Source organism: Sinohyriopsis cumingii, chromosome 17 (assembly GCF_028554795.1).
Source record: "Sinohyriopsis cumingii isolate HCF-2022 chromosome 17, ASM2855479v2, whole genome shotgun sequence".
Classification (NCBI taxonomy): domain Eukaryota; kingdom Metazoa; phylum Mollusca; class Bivalvia; order Unionida; family Unionidae; genus Sinohyriopsis; species Sinohyriopsis cumingii.
Window position 1 is genome coordinate 118,514,345 of NC_142977.1, and position 12,236 is coordinate 118,526,580.

At 36.3% G+C, this 12,236-nt stretch overlaps 1 protein-coding gene across 2 annotated transcripts in view; it reads left to right on the forward strand.

Annotated features, from left to right (window-relative positions):
* The window catches only part of LOC149779740 (G protein-coupled receptor kinase 3-like), a 345,786-nt gene that overhangs the window by 48,489 nt on the left and 285,061 nt on the right, over nucleotides 1-12,236 (forward strand). The window lies entirely within an intron of this gene.

Sequence of the window (12,236 nt, forward strand, 5' to 3'; positions counted from 1 at the left end):
TCATAATCATTTACTGGGGTAGACAAATTTTGAAAATCAGTGGTTGTCCTTGGGCAACAAACTTTTAAATCCTGCTTGTCAGCAGATTTGTCTGGTTGCCCTATATAGTGTTGCAATTGCCCGAGATTGCTGCAATACAAATTAGTCAATAACTTTTGTCATATATATGCATAGCATACAGTACTTGTAACTCACCATCAGTCATGCTAATGGAAAGTGTCTAATATGTTGACACACTTATTTAATCTGTTGGAGATCGCAAATAAAGATAATCGAACAATTTCCTTTTTTTAAATGTTTTCTAGTCCGATTAATCAGCTCCCCAAGCAATAAAGGTATTGATGTGTTACCAGACTTGGTGTTTTGTTGTCTCTCAGCTTTCCAGTAGTTGACAAGAAACTTATCTCTCTTTTATTTTTTATTCAAGTTTACATCATTATGTTCATTTTATTGTTAATCCGATACCGCTGTTTCTGCATCAGCGCTCTGAGGTAATTGTAAACTTTCCATGTGGGATTTTGTTTAATCATTACCCAATTAACCAGTTTGCTCAAGTGATCTACTGCAGTGAATGCCCATGTTTTTCACTGGACAGTGGGAAAATGTACTGCTAGATTGCAGGCATTCAGTTTGTCAAGTTCAGTCAAGTTGCTGTGGTCACAGAAGATGAGACAGAAGAGCTGTCTGTTGTCCATCATTCATCATTGATCCATCCATTGTTAGCACACTCATCCTAAACTAATTGGAGGATTGCCATAAAACTCGATAGACACATTCACCCCATGGCCTAATTGGACCTAAATGAAAACGGTGCTGCTTGGGCATCCAATATGGCCGCCACAGTGACCATCTTGAAAATCTTATTGGTACTATTCCAGGATAAATGCTTGTATCATCGTTACATTTTCGGTGATAGTTGTCTTGAAAATCTAGAAAGGATGGTCACATCAGCATGGTGTTATCACTAAAGAACTTTCTGCAGTGTTTACCTGGTCCTAAGCAGAATGGTGCTGATCTAACATCCAATATGTCCATCACAATGGCCATCTTGAAAATCTGATCACTACTTCTTCTAGATATGGTGCCAATATTTGACATCCAGTATCTTGAAATTCTTGTTATTGTCATTGCTATTCCTCCAGGTCATACGAGTGTGAAGTTTTCTCTGAGCTACTTCGTATGATGTCTAATAGATCCTAAATAAAAATAGTGCCAATCTGACATCAAGGAAGGCCACCACAGCAGCCACTTACGAAAATCTTGTTTATTGCAGCTCCTCCAGAAAGGAAAGTCATATTGACATGGGGTTTGCATCGAAAGAATTATTATGATGCCTAGTTGGTCCTAAATGGAAATGCGTTAACAGAAATGGAGTATAGCTGTAATGGCAGCTAACTTGAAAATCTTATCACTACTCCTTCTAACAAAATGATGTACTGACATGGAGTTTCAATTGAAAGATTTCTTACGATGATCAGGTTGATTTTTTAAAATGAGAATGGTGTCATTCTGACAGTATTGTCCATGAGACAGTGGCCATCTTAAAATTCATGTTGATGCTACTCCACTCTGAGTTGTACAAACATGAAGTTTTCACTGAAAGATTTGTGGTGTCCAGTTGTTGCTTAATGAAGATGTCCAAGATACCCACCATATCAGTCTTCTTGAAACTCATGGTGTTATTGCAAGTTCTCCTCAACTGATGATTGTATCAAAAGGAGTTTTCACTTGAAGACCTTTTATAATGTCTAGTTGGTCTTAAACGAGAATGGTGCCAATCTGTGGTGATCTTAAAAATCTTGAAACGATTTTGCTGCTCCTTTTCAATGGAAAGTCATTTTGAAATGGGGTTTTCATCAGAAGAGTTTTTTAGGTGTCTTCTTGGTCCTAAATGAAAATCACTGTCTCTCAATATGTCCACCATGGTGGCTGTCTTGAAAATATTGTTATCTGTACTCCTTCCAAATGGATGGCTACACTGTTTATCAACAAGGGGTCCTCAGTGAAACTGGTGCCAGTCTTACATCCATCCAATATTGCTGCCTTGACAGGTGTCTTACAAATCTTGTTGTTATTACTCCCTTGAATGGATGATCATTATAACATGGGGTTATTACTCCTCTTGAATGGATGATCGTTATAACATGGGGTTATTACTCCTCTTGAATGGATGATCATTATAACATGGGGTTATTATTCCTCTTCAATGGATGATCATTATAACATGGGATTATTACTCTTGAATGGATGATCATTATAACATGAGATTATTACTCCTCTTGAATGGATGATAATTATAACATGGGGTTATTATTCCTCTTCAGTGGATGATCATTATAACATGTTATTACTCCTGTTGAATGGATGATCATTATAACATAGGGTTATTACTCCTCTTGAATGGATGATCATTATAACATGGGATTATTACTCTTCTTGAATGGATGATCATTATAACATGGGGTTATTACTCCTCTTGAATGGATGATCATTATAAAATGGGGTTATTACTCCTCTTGAATGGATGATCATTATAACATGGGATTATTACTCCTCTTGAATGGATGATCATTATAACATGAGATTATTACTCCTCTTGCATGGATGATAATTATAACATGGTGTTATTATTCCTCTTCAGTGGATGATCATTATAACATGTTATTACTCCTCTTGAATTGATGATCATTATAACATGGGGTTATTACTCCTCTTGAATTGATGATCATTATAACATGGGGTTATTATTCCTCTTGAATGGATGATCATTATAACATGGGGTTTTCACCAAAAGACTTCAATTATATCAGCTTTATCTTAAATGAAAATGGTGCCAGTCTGACATCCAATATGTGCACCAGAGGAGTAGTTTTGAAAATCTTGTTTTCTCTGAAGAATATTGGAGATGGTTTCATTGCTGAGCAGTTAAATGGAAGAAATGGTTTTGTCTTGAATTCCTGGAAATTCTTTTCACCCAGTAGCATCGATCCCTTCATGTGATCCTTGTCTCTTTAAAGGAACTAGTAGTTTCTACAACAGTTACTGATATTCTTACAGATACAAGTCACCCAGTATTCAACTAGGGACAGTATAAGAGTCAAATGTTTGTCAGTTGAAAAAATATAAATTTTTTACAGGATCATTTTGTTTGACTTGGTTTTCACATTGGGAAAAATGGTTGCCTGGCATTAATGTTTGGTTTCCTGGGCAACGGATTTGTCTACAACTTATTAAATTTTCATAAATTCAGCAATGACAACAAATTCTTGTATAATTTGGTAATTGGTGAGTACAGTAGTTTCCTTTTTTTATTCTTCTTCTCTTTTTGATATATTGTAAAATTATTTTTTGTGTGTGCTTTTCGTTTATTATATTTCAGGTGTAATTTTAACTTTCACCTCATTCTTAATTATGGATAGTTTTAATTTAATAAAAGCACTGTTTGAAAATAAAAAGCATTAAAAAATAGATATATGTTTTTTTGTCAGATTGCAAAACTTTTCTGTCTTGTGTCAACACTAAGGCTAATATTTGAATTGAGATCATTTTCTCCACTACTGCTGCCGCTCGTGCTGTTATTTGTGCTTAATATTTCATTGAGGAATCTCTGATTAGGGTTTGAATTTAGGCCATTTTGTCAGACACTATTCCTCTTGCAGAAGCATAAGTATGTACTAAGATGTATTAATCTGGGGTTCAAAGGAAGCTGAAAATCTATCTAGATAGGAACCCTTTTTTTGTTCTGTATGTGCTCATTTATATGCCTAGTGTAAACTGCGCAGATCCAGATCTGCAATTGCATGAAGTGCAAGCAGATCTGGGTCTCTGTAGTTTGTAAGGAGTATTAAGTAGAGCAAACAGTATAGACCATAATCTGCCAGTACATTATGTGATGGAAGATCAGGGTCTATGATGTTTGCATTTGAAATTTAAGTGACTATGTACAATTGCTGGTTTACAATCTGGCCATACCATCTTTGTTGGATTTTTTTAATGGATTGATGGCATGTAAATGTTTGTGGGTAATTACAGATAAAATGGTATAAACTTAAGTGATTGGATGCTGCTGAAAGAAACTGATCCAATCAAATTGCTCCTCACAATTACTTGCAAGATAGTTGTGATTGATCCAATCAAATTGTTTCTTACATTTACCTAGGAAGATAGTTGTGAATAATTATTAATGATAGCAGCTCCATCAACAGTGACACATTGTGTACGTTTACACTATATTTCATACACCCATCCTAGGCCAGCTTATTCTTTTTATCTCATACACTAGGTCAGCTACTGAGGCGTGTTCTTTGGCAAGGCACTTTACACTGTACTTTGATTGCCTCGGCACTAAATAGCCTACTTGTTATGCTGTGCCATAAAGCACCAAACCAAACAAAAGCTTTCATACACATTTTTCATTTGTCAGGGCATTAGGACATTGTGGTAGTTGCCATATTGGAAATTTAAAAAGTCTGGTATTGAGCTCTTTGATTGGTAAATTGAGTTTTCTTGCTATAGACAGTAAGTCTTTTCATTGGCAAGTGGTGACTTGTTCAGGATTCACAGTACATACTGTTAATTCAGCTTCCATAGTAAATATATGGAAACTCCTTGATAATAAAAATTCAGTTACTTAAAAAGTTTTAAATGCTGATCAGACATCCATTTCTGAGTATAGACCCATCCTAAATGCAAGTCTGTCTGGAGAAAACTACATGTCCTAAATGCAAGCCTCTGTCTGGAGAAAACTACATTCTTAAATGGAAGTCTATCTGGAGAAAACCACATGTCCTAAATGCAAGTCTCTGTCTGGAGAAAACTACATGTCCTAAATGGAAGTCGGTCTGGAGAAAACTAAATGTCCTAAATGGAAGTCTGTCTGGAGAAAACTACATGTCCTAAATGCAAGTCTCTGTCTGGAGAAAACTACATGTCCTAAATGCAAGTCTCTGTCTGGAGAATTCTACATGTCCTAAATGCAAGTCTCTGTCTGGAGAATTCTACATGTCCTAAATGCAAGCCTCTGTCTGGAGAAAACTACATGTCCTAAATGCAAGCCTCTGTCTGGAGAAAACTACATGTCCTAAATGGAAGTCTGTCTGGAGAAAACTACATGTCCTAAATGCAAGTCTGTCTGGAGAAAACTACATGTCCTAAATGCAAGTCTCTGTCTGGAGAAAACTACATGTCCTAAATGCAAGTCTTTGTCTGGAGAATTCTACATGTCCTAAATGCAAGTCTCTGTCTGGAGAATTCTACATGTCCTAAATGGAAGCCTCTGTCTGGAGAAAACTACATGTCCCAAATGCAAGCCTCTGTCTGGAGAAAACTACATTCTTAAATGGAAGTCTATCTGGAGAAAACCACATGTCCTAAATGCAAGTCTCTGTCTGGAGAAAACTACATGTCCTAAATGGAAGTCGGTCTGGAGAAAACTAAATGTCCTAAATGGAAGTCTGTCTGGAGAAAACTACATGTCCTAAATGCAAGTCTTTGTCTGGAGAATTCTACATGTCCTAAATGCAAGTCTCTGTCTGGAGAATTCTACATGTCCTAAATGCAAGTCTCTGTCTGGAGAATTCTACATGTCCTAAATGCAAGCCTCTGTCTGGAGAAAACTACATGTCCTAAATGGAAGCCTCTGTCTAGAGAAAACTAAATGTCCTAAATGCAAGTCTCTGTCTGGAGAAAACTACATGTCCTAAATGCAAGTCTCTGTCTGGAGAATTCTACATGTCCTAAATGCAAGTCTCTGTCTGGAGAATTCTACATGTCCTAAATGCAAGCCTCTGTCTGGAGAAAACTACATGTCCTAAATGGAAGCCTCTGTCTGGAGAAAACTACATGTCCCAAATGCAAGCCTCTGTCTGGAGAAAACTACATGTCCTAAATGGAAGCCTTTGTATGGAGAAAACTAAATATCCTGCTGCATTTTTTGATCCATGTTTCTGAAACATATTTTCAGTTCGGTACCTGAAGAATCGTGAGCTATTATCAGTCATGAGTATTCTGAAAAAGTCAAGTCTGTTAAGGTCTGAAGTTCCATCAATAAAACATTGTCTTGATTTTTTCTGTTAGAAATAGGATAAGTCTTAAACATTCTTTTGATTAACATTTTACCTTTCATTATCAATCAGTCATGGTCCTCCAAACCCATGTATATTCTATTTTTGTCTTCACCCATTTTTTTCATTGCTAGTCCCACAAAGCACTGTTTTGACTAGATACATTATTCACTGGGTCAGTGTTCTATAACATGGTTATATTGACAGTGCAGATTAAAAAACATTAAATGTCCCCTTTTATATCAAAGGAGACAGTTTATTATGGAGAATCACTGTAAATTTGCTTCATGCCATGGACACCTACCTATTTTTGAGGTATTTGTGCACACAGCCCTCTTTTTGAGGTATTTGTGCACACAGCCCTATTTTTGAGGTATTTGTGCACACAGCCCTATTTTTGAGGTATTTGTGCACACAGCCTTATTTTTGAGGTATTTGTGCACACAGCCTTATTTTTGAGGTATTTGTGCACACAGACCTATTTTTTGAGGTATTTGTGCACACAGCCCTATTTTTGAGGTATTTGTGCACACGGGTTGTTCTACTTTTGATACTTATCCATTTGCACCATCTGTTGTATTGATCCTAATATCAACACTATGGAGTCAAGGCCACCTTTTTTGTGAGAGTATAGGGCACAACAAAATAACAGATTGTGTTAAAAAACAACAAGAGCAAAAAGCTAACTTGAAACTAGAATAAGGCACATTTTATGTTGGTTAACAGCATGAAACAAATACATGTACATAGAAAAAAAAACTACAGACATATTCCTAAGGGCTACCACAATGGTTTGTTTTGGCCAGGGATATGGTGATCTGTTGCCCATTTTATTTAGGTTGCCCAGCTATGTGATATGATGACTTGAATCACTCCAAAGAATATAATCCAAAATTTAGACTTTGATATTCTATAAAATCAGCAAATTTTAACATTAAACACACAATTTGAAAAAGTTCAGGAAATAATTTGCTGTGTTTTTCAGGTAGATTTATAAATGGATTGTTTAAGTTTTAGGTTATAATGGGAGTTGTCCTTTAGTGGCACATATTCATGCAGCTGGTTGGGTTTCTCTTTAGCCTAAATTGAGTTCAGATTTTCCTCAATCTTGGGTGGGTTGAGAATGTTGGAAATATCCAGCAGCATTTTCTCCGATGCATTTGTGTTTTTATGAACACCAGAATATTGTGCTGACACTACACAAATGTGGCATGTTTCCTTGTTGTTAGACCACTCCAGTGGGCTAGTGGTTAGAGCATCTGCCTCGGATTTGGGAGGTCGCAGGTTCGAACCTGGCTGAGTCATACCAAGACTTATAAAAATGGTACCAACAGCTGCCTCGCTAGGTGCTCAGCATTAAGAGGTTAGTGTTAAGACTGGTCGGCCTGGTGTCAGGATGATGTGACTGGGATGGGACATGATGCTACATGCCTGCGGCATAATGCCCCAGTGCTAGACACAACCATAAACTGCCACACTGCAGACATGATAGCGATATGACTGAAACATTGTAAAAGCATCGTTAAAAATCCAAATTACACACACACACGTTGTTATGGTTGGTATGTTTTTGGAGCACATCTCACATGAAAGAACATAGTTTCTTACTACTGACCACCCGATCTGTAACACAAATTTGTTTTCTCCATTGGCGGGCAGCAAAAAGTATCCATTGATTTAGAGCACCTTGATGTGCCTTTCATATATTTGCATGTCATTGATTATAATTCCTCTGTTGTAGTGGCAAACATGCTTCCCACCCCAATACTGTTACAAAGTGAAAACAAAGAATTTGATCCACAAATTTCCTTTTCACACATTGGTCTCTCGTCCAATTCATTGACTTACTTTGCCTCTCCTAACTACATTGTTTTACTTTTGCTTGTAAGCTTTCTCATTTGAGCATCTAGAACTTTCTGAAATTTGGTTCAGAAGAGTTCATGTTGACTCCTCTATCATGCATTTTCCAAATTAGTCCACAAACAGTATTATGGTAGAGTGAACTGGATGGATATGTATTATAATTTTGTTTATGCACTTTTACCATGGTCGTCGAAAAATGTGTATTGATATCAGCTGCAGTCATTTTGGGAAGATGTTTAATTGCATATCCTTGGGTTGCACATGATTTCCTCCACACTTTTTATCAACAAGGGGTCCTCAGGGAAACTGTTGCCAGTCTTACATCCATCCAATATGGCTGCCTTGACAGGTGTCTTACAAGGCTCACAATATGCTCCATATTTGTTTACTTGAATTTTCGAGCTTTTTATTGATGGTGTGACCGAATCTGTCGACATCTTTATTCACAGGGAGCATTATTCAATTTGTCCAAAATCGCCATTCGTATCTTTCAACAGGATCATTCCTTAAATCAACCTCTTCACTTAGAACCATAACTTGAGACCATGTTATTTTGAAAAAGTCAAAATCTTTAGACAGATGAGGTTGTCTCCTTCAGCATTGGCCGTAAGAATGTTGATGAGTTTACCAATGAGTATAATGATGCAATTTAAATTGATAGCATACTTTTAATAATCATGTTTTGGATTATGCAACAATCCCACTCCCAGAACACATGCAAACAAAAGATTAGAGATATGCAACATGTGACAAGTAAAGAAATAAAAGCTCATTCATGTATATAAAAATCTAAAAGAAAGATGCAGTCATACAATAAATCAGTTAGGCAATAACTATTCTTTTTTGTATGATGCCAGTGATAATGTTAGGTGGGTGGGGGGACTCCATTGTGGTATTGGCAAAGAAATGGGAGCAATAATGTGCATTTGATTTCTCTACTAATACTCTTTTCACGACTCCACCCTAAAATATCTCTGGTATTCCATTTTTCATATAGTTTAACTAAGTCTTACTCAAGATGGTTCATATATTTATGTACTTATATGTTCTTTGAGTTATGTACTAGTATTTGTATAGTGTAAATGAGATCAGTGAATGTACTGGCAACAACAAGACTTGAATGGGAGTGGATGTACTATCAGCAGCATGCCTTGAATGGGAGTGAATGTACTGGCAACACTTGAATATGCTTAAATTTGTCTGGGATTGAACCTAGTACCACAGCAGTGATATGAAGATGCTGCTGCACTTTCCAGTCCTTAATGTGTTAATGTAAATGTTAAATGTTTAAAAGTTCTGATCTTGAGATATATACATGAGTATATATGGTATGTGGTTATTTAATTAAAATCTTGGCTGGATTTGATAATGAGTGAGAACCATGTAGATGAATGATGTAATCTTACATGTAGTTGGCTGAGCTGAACTTGTTGCTGCTTTGGAAGCCATGTCTGTTTTCTATTTTTTTTTATATAAGATTTGATTATATTTTATCAAGATTCTGGACTGGAATAAAGAAAGATTTTTTTCTTAAATAAATTCCATGCTCACTCCAGCATTCCTGAGAATTAAATGGTCAGTCCTTAACAAAGTCAAAATTGGATAATATATGTACCATAAGTTTGAAATCTGGGCATATATCTTCATGATCTTGGATGAATTTGATAACGAGCAATAGCCATGATATTAATAAAGAGGTGATCTTGGCAACTGATTGGCTGAGCTTGTTACCTCTCAGAAAGCCATCCTAATTAGGCAGTTTTGCATCTGATTGGCTAAGATTGATACCACTCTTTTGAAGCCAATTTTTTGTTTTATTTGATTTTGATCAAACTTGAAATGTAGGCTTACATGCTTCAGACTCTTCTATATTCAGTAATATGCAGGATGCTCACATTAATAAGGTGATCTTGCATGTGATTTGCTGACCATTTAATTTTCAGGAATGTAGGGTTTGGTCTGCAATTAGTTTCTTGAAAAAGGTAGCCATCTTGAAAATCATGTCATCTCTACTCCTCATGAATGGAAAGTCATATTGACAAAGGGTTTCTTATGATGTCTAACTGGTCTTTAAAGAAAATGTTCTGTTCAGAAATCCTATACGGTTACCCCTGTAGCATTCTTGAAAATCTTAATTAGACTACTTATCCTGAATGGATGGGTATATATTGGATTTTCATTAATCGATTTTTATAATGTTAGTTGGACCTTAATGAAAACAGTGCTGATCTGATGACCAATATGGCCACCCTGGCAGCCATCTTGAAAATCTTGCTGCTCTCCAGAATTGATGGTCATAGCTACATACTGTTTTTACCAAAAGACTTTTTATGATATATTTAGTTGGTGATAAACGGTGTTTACAGATATGTGATACAGCTGTATTAAAAATTTTTTTTTATGCCACTCTATCTGAATTGATGTTCATCAGAAGGCTTCTTATGATTCTTAGTGGCCAAAGTAGAGCATCTGCTTCGGATGCGGGAGGTCACAGGTTTGAACCCTGCAGAGTCATACCAAAGACTTATAAAAATGGAACTAGCACCTGCCTTGCATGACACTCAGCATTGAGAGGTTAGTCTTAGGATTGGTTGGCCTGGTGTCAGGATAATGTGACTTTGTGGGACATGATACTTTATGTCTGCAGCATGATGCCCCAGTACTAAACATCACTATAAACTACCACACTGCAGACATCGTATCGATATGCTTGGAAAATTCTTAAAGCTATATTAAAAATCCAAATACGATTGATTCCTAAAAAAATTAATATGGCAATCTTGAAAATCTTCCTAATACCACTCTACCTGAATGGATATTCATATCAACATTATGTTTTTTACCAGAAGGCTTAATATGATGCCTAGTTGTGCCGAAATAAAAGTGGTGCCAGTCTGATGTCTAGTTTGGCCACCACAGTAGCCCAAATCGTGTTATTGCTATGCCACCTGAATGTAATGTTCCATGGGCTTTTCACTGGAAAACTTCTTATGGTTGGGTATTAGATAAAAGAACAAGGATTTAGCTTTACAATAATGTCAAGTAATGTGGATACATTAAGCAGAGAATAAAAAACACATCTGAAATAAAAGATATTTTGAGACCAGATTTTTTTCACACAATAAATTGGTAGTTCCAAGACAGTTTTCTGTGCTGATTTTAGACTTCTCTTATTAGCAGAACTGGCCAAACTTCACATGGACAGATTAACCTTTGCAAACATTTGGTATAATTGGCTGACTTTGGCATCAAGGGTAAAAGGGGACAGGCAGGCAAAAATATGATGGGTCAAGTTAGCCCCAAGAAATGTAAATTTTTACCCATTTGCTTATGTGCCGACCTAATAGCCAAAGTAACATCTCTTACATCTCTAAGTAACTGTTGATACAGAGCTCCATCTAGAAATAGTGAGAAAACTTGAACCCCCATATTAAGTAACAATAAAAATAAGCACCTGGCCTTGAGGTAGTTACATTAGCCTGGTGAATGATATCTGGCCCACTTGGGCTTCTTGGTATTTTGTGTTCACCAAATGGCATGCATCACTTGAAACCAAGAGGATGTTTTGTGAATGAATTTTACATGTAAGATAACACGGTCCTCCCCTGATCATGAGGATTCTGGTATTGAGCAAGCAGGAAATTGTTTATAAGCCTAGTGTTGAATTCCTGGCAATCTGCATGCTTGATCAGCTTGATGTTTAGTGCAGCTGTCTGTATGCTTGTAACTAGGTTAAAGAATACTATGTAATGTGGACAACATGCTATTAATGTATGTGATACTTACCAAATTTATCATTATGTATGTCATCATGTGAAATTTGGTCAAACTTGCATAGAAAACATATTGGGCTAGTTATTTACTGGGTTTAATTTTACTGTAGTATGTTTCTCTACTTGTTGTGTTTTCTGTGTATAAATTGTGCAAACCATGCAGAACCTCTTTTATCTGTACCAATGCTTAATATGTCCATATTTTTTTTATTATTCTGGCATAGGCTTTACATTGTTTCTTTAAATGTCTGATATTTGACAAACACAAAACAGTTTTAAAAATGTGGTGTAAGTGATTGATTTAATGCCAATGACAGTAGTGCAGACCCTGGGGCAGTTGTTTAGTGACTGGGGTTTTGTAAAGTCCAATAGATAAGCTTTCACACCTCATATCTCTTGTGGCAAAGAGTGGTTAAACAATTGGGACAACAAATATATCTGATAATTATTGGCACATTGTATCCATTGTCTGACATTTCACACTGTCATGTAATGGCTTTGAGTTGATTTGTCAGTCATGTCTGGAAAATATGGTGAT